This window comes from Lichenostomus cassidix, chromosome 1Aa (genome assembly GCF_008360975.1).
Source record: "Lichenostomus cassidix isolate B80296 chromosome 1Aa, HeHo_3.0, whole genome shotgun sequence".
Taxonomy (NCBI): Eukaryota; Metazoa; Chordata; class Aves; order Passeriformes; family Meliphagidae; genus Lichenostomus; species Lichenostomus cassidix.
This window is the reverse complement of record NC_139480.1, coordinates 54,607,761-54,618,103: the sequence shown is the minus strand read 5'-3', so window position 1 is coordinate 54,618,103 and position 10,343 is coordinate 54,607,761. Positions and strand designations below refer to the sequence as shown.

General features: G+C 45.0%; 1 long non-coding RNA gene across 1 annotated transcript; it reads right to left on the bottom strand.

The window, feature by feature from the left end:
• Window positions 1-8,448: 8,448 nt before the first annotated feature.
• On the bottom strand, window positions 8,449-10,143 carry LOC146443914 (uncharacterized). Its single transcript, XR_014856117.1, has 3 exons — window positions 10,102-10,143; window positions 8,963-9,081; window positions 8,449-8,770 (listed from the first exon to the last, which is right to left on the bottom strand). It is a non-coding gene; the product is annotated as an uncharacterized LOC146443914 (long non-coding RNA).
• Window positions 10,144-10,343: the final 200 nt, after the last annotated feature.

The window sequence follows — 10,343 nt, the reverse complement described above, 5'->3', positions numbered from 1 at the left end:
ATATTGTGAGATATTTGTAGCTTTTACAGCAGCAATGTGTAATTTTTTGAGATCCTAGTCTGAAGACTTTTATTACTTCGGTTTTCTACTTCATTGAAAATAGGTTGTCCTGCATCACCACATCTCTTGATATCCTATCTGAAATGTTTTGTGGCAGTTTTCTCCATCAAAACTACTGTTTCTCATAACTTTCTGAGTTGTTTTAATCAGATTTTATTGCATATCACTCTGGATGTTTCTCTTGTTTACTAAAGGAGTTTTTAAGTCTGGAAGCTGGGGAGCTTGTAAATGTCAGCTCTGCAATTTCCTAGTCTGGAGAGTTAGAGCTGAAAAGCTTATCCTGTGCCTTGAGAATTGTGTGTTCCACTCCTGCTGTGCTATTCATATTCAGCTGCACTCCTTGAAAATACGCCCAGGAATTAAATACTTTATTAGTGGAAGAAAAGTTTAATAGCACCTACTATTAATATATGTATTTGTTTAGCTTGTTTACTAACTCCATTCTCCGTGTTTGGAGCATCTGCCAGGTCATAGTGTTTGGTGGTTAAATCACATCTCCTGTGTGGTGGCTGTGGTCTGTATTTGACATGCTTGAAGAGTCTTACAGGGACACAAGGCACTGCAAGGGCTGATCTTTGCAGTTCTCAAAAGGGCATTCCATACTCATCTCCTGTCCTGCACAGTGGTGCTGGTGCTGCTCTGGTCCTAGTTCACATTGTGCTTTTCAGCTTAAGGGAGGATATTTTCAGTTCTAAAAAGAGTTTACAGAGTAAAATTGGAAGTTATGGATTAAGTAGTTTAATCTGTAATTATGTAATTGCAAAATGTAGTTCATAATTAAAATGTTAATTACATTTTGTATATGTTAATCTAGTAAACTGGAAGGACTTCAGAATGTTTGAGAAGTCCTTAGAAATTCTTTTGCAGAATTTCAGTAATCCTCTTCCCAGCATCCTTGAGCTGTCACAGGTGGAAGCAGACAAGAGACAGTTTTATTCAAAAGAAAGCAAGCCTGTGACTTGAAAATGCATCTTAAAAGGTACATTGCACCAAATTACCTAACAGAAAGAGTTACGTAGCTACCATTGCATTTAGAAATGCTACATATGATGTATTTATACAAACAGTAAAAAAAGTTCTGAAAGGTTGAAAGGACAGAGACCACGTCAGGCATTGTTTGAAAACTAAAATTCTAAGATGACCTGGAGACTCAAGGGTTGTAGCACCTCTGAATTTCAATGGAAACATCATGTTTTGTGATGGTCCTTCTGTGACAGTTTGGCCTCTTCTATGTAAAATGTGTATTCATGAATCAGGGAGACAGAATGGAGTGAGATTTGCACAGCACTGACTGCCTCTTTGTCAGGTATAGGTTAAATTTGTTCTAAATTGAAAAGTTATAAATTCATGTGCCTCTTCATGTTGTTTTTTCTGAGTAATAAGGATAGCACCTTGTAGTACAATTAGTCTTTCTGAAGATTTGCTATTAATGCCGTTTAAAAGTTGCTAAACCTTGAGCCTCTGGATGTTGCCCTGGTTGTGGTGTGTGGCCAGAGCCTCTGGATAATGGGGAGGGAGTTGGTACTTCGGTGGCTGCAGAGGTGGTGTGATGTGAGGGATTGGGATTGGCCTGGGACACTGCTCACGGGAGGGAAGTGATCCTGAAGGTGGGATCCATAAGGGAGGTGAAGGTGAAGCTCTGCACTCGTGTACAGCGGCTTTGCGAGGTCTCAGGGCGTCCAATTCCACATCAGCACAGCCTAGCTGGGAGTTTCTCTGAAACAGCACAGGCTGCAGTCCAGGAATCCTCCTGGGACACTTGCAGAGCCAGCAAACCACTATTGCCAGTACCACCCCAGCAGTGGCACAAAGACTGCTCAGCAGGACATGTGGGCTCCTCCTCATGGTGGAGTCATCCTTGGCCGGCAGTGTCAGCCCAGTGCTGCTGGAAGGCCCTGGGAACAGCTCTGTGCTGGCAGGGCAGTCCTCACTGTAGGAAATGCTGAAAGTTGCATCAATCTTGTACTCTGGCAGCATTGCCTGGACGAAGTGTGGGCTCACAGACCCAGCTGGCACTCCCAATTTCTCCAGTGCCTGCTGGATTTTGTGTTTCCCGCACCAGCCGGCAGATCTGTTGACACTTGCGCACAGCGAGCTGTTGTACCAGGAGATGACTGTGGAGCCAGGCTGCAGAGCTGTCACCGCGATGTCTTGGGGGTTGCTGGAGTTCAGGAAGAGGGAGAGCTTCTCCAGGAACAAACCCACCCTTTTCCTCTCCCTCAGGAAAGAGGCGTAGCTGTTCTTGGTGCGCATGGTGTAAAGGTGGCACGGTAGCTGGGGTGGCTTCAGGAGCTCGATGGTGAAGGATTCCCAGGCTGTCAGCCCTCCAGAATCTGTGGCACACAGCACAAACTCCTGAGGGGAATACTGGAAGTCGATCTCCAGGGGATAGCCATGCATGGCCTGCTGGGAGGCATTAAACTGCAGCCAGCTCTCGGATCCTGACGGAGAGCCATCAGCTGGGAGGATTTGTAGGGATAACTGGGTGGAGTTGCCATCTTCCTCATCATAAAACGTGGTGGCAGGTATAGGGAAAAAGAACAGGCATCCGATGGTTGCTGTTAGGGATTTAATGGCATGAGCAACCCTTGGGGAAGTGTTTGCTTGCCCTTTAGAGAGGAGGGAGAAAAGGGAAGGAAAGAATTAGGAGGAAAAAATTGCTACCTCTCGCTGAGTGACGGCAAAGAGATCTTGTCAGCCTCAGGATTGTGGAGTGTGCTGAAACCGAAACTTAAAACAATAAAGTCTTGATCACATCCAAACTTAATTTATTAAGCATATTTAGATACCTATTTAGAAGCTGTTAATTTAAAGAGCTGTAAATATCCTCAACACTGTTTTGTCTAGTCCAGAATATTAATCAGGCTTTGTATAGCCCCTTTCCAAACAATAGCATCTAATTCCAATAATTTTTACATAGAAATACCACAGCATGGTATTATTTCATCTTCTATTTCCAACATTAATTATGGATTTTTTTTGTTGGGGATTTTATGGGAGTATGGATGCCTTGGCATGACCCCACAGCACCCTGCCTGGGACAGGATTACTGTGAGTGCTGTACTTCTGCCTGGTTTGAGGAGGTCCAGTGGATATGGGAGGTGACACCGGGTAAGCTGGAGGAAGATTAAGTGTGGGGACAAATTTGAAAGGAAACCTCTTCTTTGTGACTCTGAGGTGAAGTTTGCTGTCAGGTTCGAGTATGAGTGAAGGATCAGGACACAGAGTTCTTGCAGCCTGTGACAAAAATGGTTCTTCCTGCTGTTTCTGGATCTTGTATATTTGTGCTTTCTTGTACTTTTATGCTTTACGATAAGGACTAGTAAAAATCATGTCCTATTATCCTCTCATTATACAACCCAATGTAAATATTAGGCAGGGATTAATCCAGAACACGAATATTTAGGTTGTAATAGTTTGAGGACTGTGTGGGCTCTAGTACAGTAAACCAGACACACCTTGCAAGGTGGATAAAAAGGTTGATGGCAGCTGTGTTCAGAAGCAAGAACAGAAAAGTAAACTTGTTTTTACCTTGGGCTACTGTCTGCAGCTCTTGTGAAACAGAATATGGAGGAAGAATCCATGCACTTCCCAGAAACTGTAGTCTTTCAGATGTGGGAAACAGCCAGGTGCTTGGATCCTGGTGTGATGGCAGCAGTGTCTCACCCACCTCTGTGAAAGTGAGATCCTTACAATTAAGGGTGAAAGATCATTTAGATCTATGTAAAAGCAATCTTATGTCAATAATATGGTTCAGGGTTTGAAATACAGTTTAAGAACATTTATGGCATGTGATTGAAGATCTTTGCCAGCATTTGCCAGCACAGGAAGGACCACGGGAAGCAGGCTGGAGTTCAACCTCCCCTTTAAAAACAGAGTGCCTTCTATCTTTGGAGAAGAAAGATTTTTTTTTTTTTAATATTTCTCTATGGCCTGTGCCTGCAAGGGTGTTAATAAGAGTATTGTGTTAGGGCTGTGTTGTCCATCTGTGGGCTTTGACAGATCACAGAATCAAAGAATGGCCTGGGCTGAAAGGGACTTTAAAGCCCATCCAGTTCCAACCCCCCTGCCATGTCCACAGGCAGGGACACCTTCCACTACCCCAGGCTGCTCAGAGCCTTGGACTTGGACACTGCCAGGGATCCAGGGGCAGCCACAGCTTCTCTGGGCACCCTGTGCCAGGGCCTCAGAACCCTCACAGGGAAGAAATTATTCCCAATATCCAATCCAAACCTCCTCTCTGTCATTGTGAAGCTATTGCCCCACATGCTCTTGTAATGAGCCTCTCCCCAAATGATTGCAAAGGACACCTGATTGCAAACCTAAGTATCTCAGACTACAGTCTTAGGCTTTGGGTACAGACTTAATGTGGGTCTAATAAGGTTTTACAAATAAGGTGGCTCTGAAGGGCATTAACAAAGCTCTGGATTCTGCACTTAGTAACTGTTTAAATCTACCATGTGTACATTTTTACAGGTTTAATATAAGCTGATTCAGGCATAATCCCACAAATTTACCCAATTTGCACTACAAACAAACCATCTTTGTTGTTTATTATACACTTAAGCCTCAGTTACAGATTCATGCAGCTAGAGAAGAAGGCAGACTAAAAAGTGTGTCTGGCCTAATTCTTTACTCCAAAGGATACTCAGTTACTTCTGTGTCATTTTTTATAAATATTTATTGTTCAGTCCTTAAAAACCCTCTACAATGTTCTCCAAGCATCTCTTCTAATGTTTCATTATCCTTACTGTGAGAAAGTTTATCTAATGTCTAATTTAAATCATCTTAACTGCAGTTAAAAGTCATTAGTGCTGTGCCAGTTCCCAGAGGATACTGAGAATGCTTCTTTCATATTTTAAGCAAAATATTGTATAAACATATGTATCTTTTCAGCCTTCTAGACGAATTATTTCAGTTTGACATGTTTTCTGGACTTCTGACCATGCTCTGGAGCTTTTTTGAGGGTCCACATGTTTCCTTAGATAGGATGGCCAAAGCTGGGCCTGATCATTCAGCTGAGCTGTTATCTGCTCCCAGCTGAGCAACAGAAAAATTACATTCCCTTACTGCTGCTGGCACATCCCTAATGCAGGGAAGTTGTGCTTTTGCACGAGCAACTGTATTGAATTACTCTGGCAGGACCCAGGGCAGAAGACAGGATAAATGGAAAGTCAAATCTTAAACATACCTGGTATGCTGCTGGGCAGATGGGAAGTGGCATTAAATAAAGTCACCAGAGGTGCTTCCACAGCATCTGGCTTGATGCCTGAGATTCTGTGTGACTCCAGGGTAGGCTCAGTGACATTTGGCAAAATCCCACTTTTTTCCAGGTCTTTGTCTGAAGGCAGTTCCTTTGTGCTGCTAGATAAAATCCTTGTGGGTTGTGGCTCTGCTCTGAGCATGCTGCTGCTGTAAGACAGAGGGAGTGTGTGTGTTGGTCTGGAGAACTTGGACATGTGAAAGGAAGAAAAATCTGGCACAGTAAGCATTGGAGTGGTGTCAGGGTGGGACAGAGTGACCAGACTTGGTTCAAGAGGTGCTTCAGCCTTACTAGGGACCTTGCTGGTTAATGTGTGATGAAAGCTGGCTGAGGCTGCAGGTCTGGAAATCAATTTGGAATAGAGGGTCAGTGCTTCTCTCTGGGCTACAGAGGGAGCTGTGCTTTTCCCTCCAGCAAATGGAAAGCCACTAGGCTGTGGGACAGTCATAAAAACTTTAGATTGAGGTTCAGAGCCATTTGTGAACACTTGGCTCAGACTGCTTCTTGCTACAACGGGTGGGAATGTGTTATCAATGCGAGATGTGAAGTCAGAAAACGTTGTGGCCCTTACTGAAGCTTTTTGGAATAGTGAAGGGAGTGCTTCTGGAGAGAGGGATGCACCAGAAAGCTTTTCAGATTCTAGAAAGTGTCTTTTTGCCTCATCACTATAATCTGGCACTTCCGATGTTGACATTGCTTCTGGCAAAAATGGGTATAATTCTGTCTTGGGAGAAAATGGCACTGCTGAGCTGTGAGGCCATTCCTGAAGAGTGTTTATCACCCATGTTGACATGGGCCTGGAAAGCTGCTCTGTGCCTGAAGTGATGTCCTGCAGGAAATGGTATGTGGGTACTTCTGATTTACTAGAAAGCAAATATGAGTCTGTCTCAGGCACATGAGGCTCTGGCTGTTTTAACAGCAAGGATGTACCAGAAGCTTGAGTAGGCAGCACTTCCAGTTCAGAGAAGAGAAGCCTTGTTTCAGTCATCAGTGAAGGTGAAAGATCTGGGAAATGAGAGTCTGCAGACATAATGGATGCTGATGGGTTACTTGGCATGTCCTGTGCTGAGTCCATTTCTAAGGTGACCAAGCTTTCTTGACTTGCAAGGTGGATATTATTCTGCACCTTGTAGCTTGCTATCGTTATACTTTCTCCACAGAGAGGTGACGAGCTCTGAAGAGGTGATACCACAAGTGGTGTGAGTAAATGGCTTGGCACAGTAAAGAACAAAGGCCTGGAAGCCTCTCCTGCAGCTGGTCTCTGGGTAATTCTAGTTGGTTTCAATGCAGGTGTTGGTGTGATCATTAATCGCCTGCGATATCGTCCTGGAGACTTTCTTTCATAATCCCCTCTTCTGAGTATTCTCCAGCCTGCAATTTCATACCCCAGTAGCCGTGAGAGGTGCTGTGAGTCCATGCTGTGCTGCAGGACTTGGCTGAGTTGCTGGAGCATGGCAAAGCCTCCACACTTGACAGGCCAGGAGAGACCCACGTAGCGGCTGGCCGGGAGGTGGATATGCCCAGTGTGCTCAGCCAGGATGTGTGAGCCTCTTGCTGCTGACTCTGTGTGCTGCAGCAGGCTCAGCAGGGAGCTGGGCAGGTGCAGGTATTCAGCCATCCTGCACACCACAGACAGGCGTTCCTGAACTTCCAGAGCTTCTACTCCAGTAGAGAGAATGATTTCAGCTGAAGTGATGGGAGCTTCCTTCCCACACCTGGCATTGAAAGTCCAGAACTGTAGTGGTTAAGAGTAATTCTTTCCCCCTCCCTGTTTTTTGAAGATCCCTGTTTGAATTTAATCAATCACTGTTCAAAATTTTACCTCTTAATCCAAAACTTCCTTTTCCTTGAGTATATGAATGTTTCCCATTCCCTTAACTTCAGTGATCACTAAGTTTCATCCCACTGCTTGTGCAGAACACAGCAGCATGGTCTGGATTTCCCAAGCACTGTCCTCATTATGGAAGTAATTCACTTCAGAGATATTCCCAGTCTGTTAGACATCAAATGTAGGTACTTACATTTAGCAAGTACCATCTGTGGTAGCAAGCAGTGTCTTGTGTAGCAATTTGGAGCTTCATGGGGAGCCTGCCTCTCTCTCTGCTGACAGAAGAGTTAGGAACTAGAGCAGGGAGGCTGGATGCCACCTGGACAGTGGAGAATCAGTGTCCCAGTGCTGCTGGGCTTACAGTCTTCATGCCCATATTTGCTGCGCACTGTTGCTCTGGGACAACAAAACCTCCTGCTTTTAGATTCAACACCTGTTTGTTCAATATTTTGTGTGGTTTTGTTTTGGTTTTGGTTCCCTGATGTCACATTTCCACAGCAGGAAAAAACCCACCCTGTGTCAGTTAGGGAGCACCCATCTCTTTTTTAAAAATTGTTTTTCCCTCCCCTCACTGAACAGAAGCCATAGAGGCCAGCAGTACTCACTGGTAGCTGTTTGGTGTGTGGTTCAAGCTCTGCATTTCCAAGGATAAACTTCTGTCCTGCACATGGATGGTGAAATTTCCAGCAGCTCTTGGTGTTTCCTGCCCATGCACCCCTCCAGAGGCAACAATGTTGAGCAGGTACACTCCTCCCTCCCCTGCCATTGGCAGCCCTTGCAGTATGCTTGTATTAGGGTTGAATTCCAACCATTTTGGCAAATCTGCACCACTGGCTAATGAGACCTGCTCCGTGAGAGGATGGCAGAGAAACAGAATTAGTGATAGGAAATGGTGTTACTACTTGTTTTACATACTGCAAAGTCTAGCAGGACGGAAGTCCAGGAACAGCCACAAATAATCTATTTGAAAATCTTAGAAACCACAGTGCCTTGGTTTGTCATACAGTGCTTATTTTGGGTGTTTTTAGCACAGTGGCAACACTTACTTGCCCATTTCCAAGACCCTGCATTCTTTAGACTGCAGGTAGATAAAACACGTGTGTAGGTTGTTATTTGCTCAGTAGGGAGCTGCTGCATTGGCAGTGAATGACGTGAGATTTTGCCATCAGTTCTACCTGTTTCTAATACATTTGAGGCACTTTGTGGAAGGAGATTTTTAGCAAGTTCATTTTAAACATAAAGATAATGTTTTTGCTGCAGGACTGTACCAAGAAATGTATTGAATAGCATTACCTTGTACTGAGTTATTGTTCCCTGAAAGGCAAATACTGGCACTGGATAATAGAATATTTTTCCCGTGAGGATAGTTGCATCTGGGATTATTCCTTGCAGGCTCTTTGTTTCTTCCCATCTGTTATTCAATCCCTTGGCAACCTCAGCAGGGGAGCTCACAGAGACAGAGAGCAGAATGAAGAGAAGAGGGAGCAGAGGCAAGGCTCTCAGCCCTGGGAGCAAGGAGGACCCTGAGGCAGGAGAGCTGTGCTGAGTGTGCCCTGGGGCCCTGCAGGCATCATCCATCCTCATCCAGTGCCTCTGGCAGCCACGTGCTGCTACTGGAGCTGTAGGGGAAAGAGAAAACCCAAACCCATGGGCATGTGCTCTTCAGATCAGCCAGCTCCACCTCCCAGGGAAGCAGAGCCCTTCCCAAATGTCAGAGGCTTCTCACTGCTTTGATTGCAGCCCTGCTGGTCTCTTTGGGCCACAGTGACATTTGGGGAGGGCTCTGGGCTTTAGAGAGCCTCGGTACTCACCATCGCTGCTCCGTTCAGCTGAAGGATTTCCACGGGGAAACTCCTCATAGCACAAAGCTGGTTCATTATGCTTTTTAACCCAGTTTCCTTCAGTCTTGCTGTTGCTCCCATCTCAGCTTCTGTTGTGATAAAAGCCCACTCAGAGGTGAAATGCTACACTAGGGCCTCATTGGGGGGGCCTCCAACATATGGCTTAGGGCAGAGCCAGGTGAGCAGCGCAGTAACCTGACCTGCCAGGATTTTGTGGTGTAGTGGTAGCAAAGGGAAAGGTGAGGATGGCAACAGGCATTGATCATGGGGATAAAGGCAGGCTGAGACTCACTGTCCTTTGCTTTGTAGCATCAAGGGCTGGACTTCTGATTTGCTACATTTGATGCTGCTTCTTTAAGAGAGGACGAAAGCAGTAGTAAGGGCTCTCATAAAACTGAATGGCTTTAGATGAGCTCTGCATACAATGTGCTTGGTCTGTCCTGCTTAGGACAGCTTTATTTGAAAGCATACAAGAAGAATATAACATTTACTAACCCAGCTGATACAACTGAGAAAGCAGGGATGTTTTGGAGACAGATGACTGCAGCAGCGGGGCAGGGAGTGCTCCTTTCTTGGCACTGCTCTGCCAGCAGGATGGCTTGAAAACCACAGCCTGCTTTGCTTTGGCCCAACAAATTCAGTGGCTATTCATCAAGGAATCAGGTCTTGCTCAGCTGGTTTTTCACTAGTATTTTCTTCCTTCTGTTTGTGGATGTGTTTGCAGTAGTTTCCAAGCTTTCTGTCATACCCCATTGTGCAGGTCCCTTCCATTTCAGCCACGAGGGGAGCATGCTTTGGATAAAGTAAGAAATGGTGATGCAAATCTTATGTAAAGACAAAAATTGTGTGATATCTACCAAAAGACAGTGGTTTGCTAGAGCCTGCAGTGTGTTCCCATACTCTGGAAAGAACAGAAACTGACTTGACGTACTGATCGGTGTGCAGAGCTCAGTGAATATGCTTGGGGTTGTTGTCTGCTTTTGGCTAGAGATGAATCTTCATCCAGCAAAATCTGTTTACATTGCAACCATGACTGGCTCTGAATAATCAAAAGTTTGTGTTTCTTTGATTATGCTCAGCTATGCTGAGAAACAAGTTGCTACACTCACCTCTCCATTTTTCACTGTCAACATCTCTCACGTTCCCTTCTCCTGAAATCCCTGAAAGCAATACAAGTCCTCATTCACCACTTATGAAAAGAGGGAATAGGTGGTGGAGCAGAAGTTCAAGTTGCAGATGAGGACTTTTATTTAGGGAATATCATTCCTATGCAAGGGAATGGGTGCTTGACAGCTGACTAATCCCTCCTAATGAATTTGCCTCCTGAGAGCTGAGTAAATATTGCCATGTA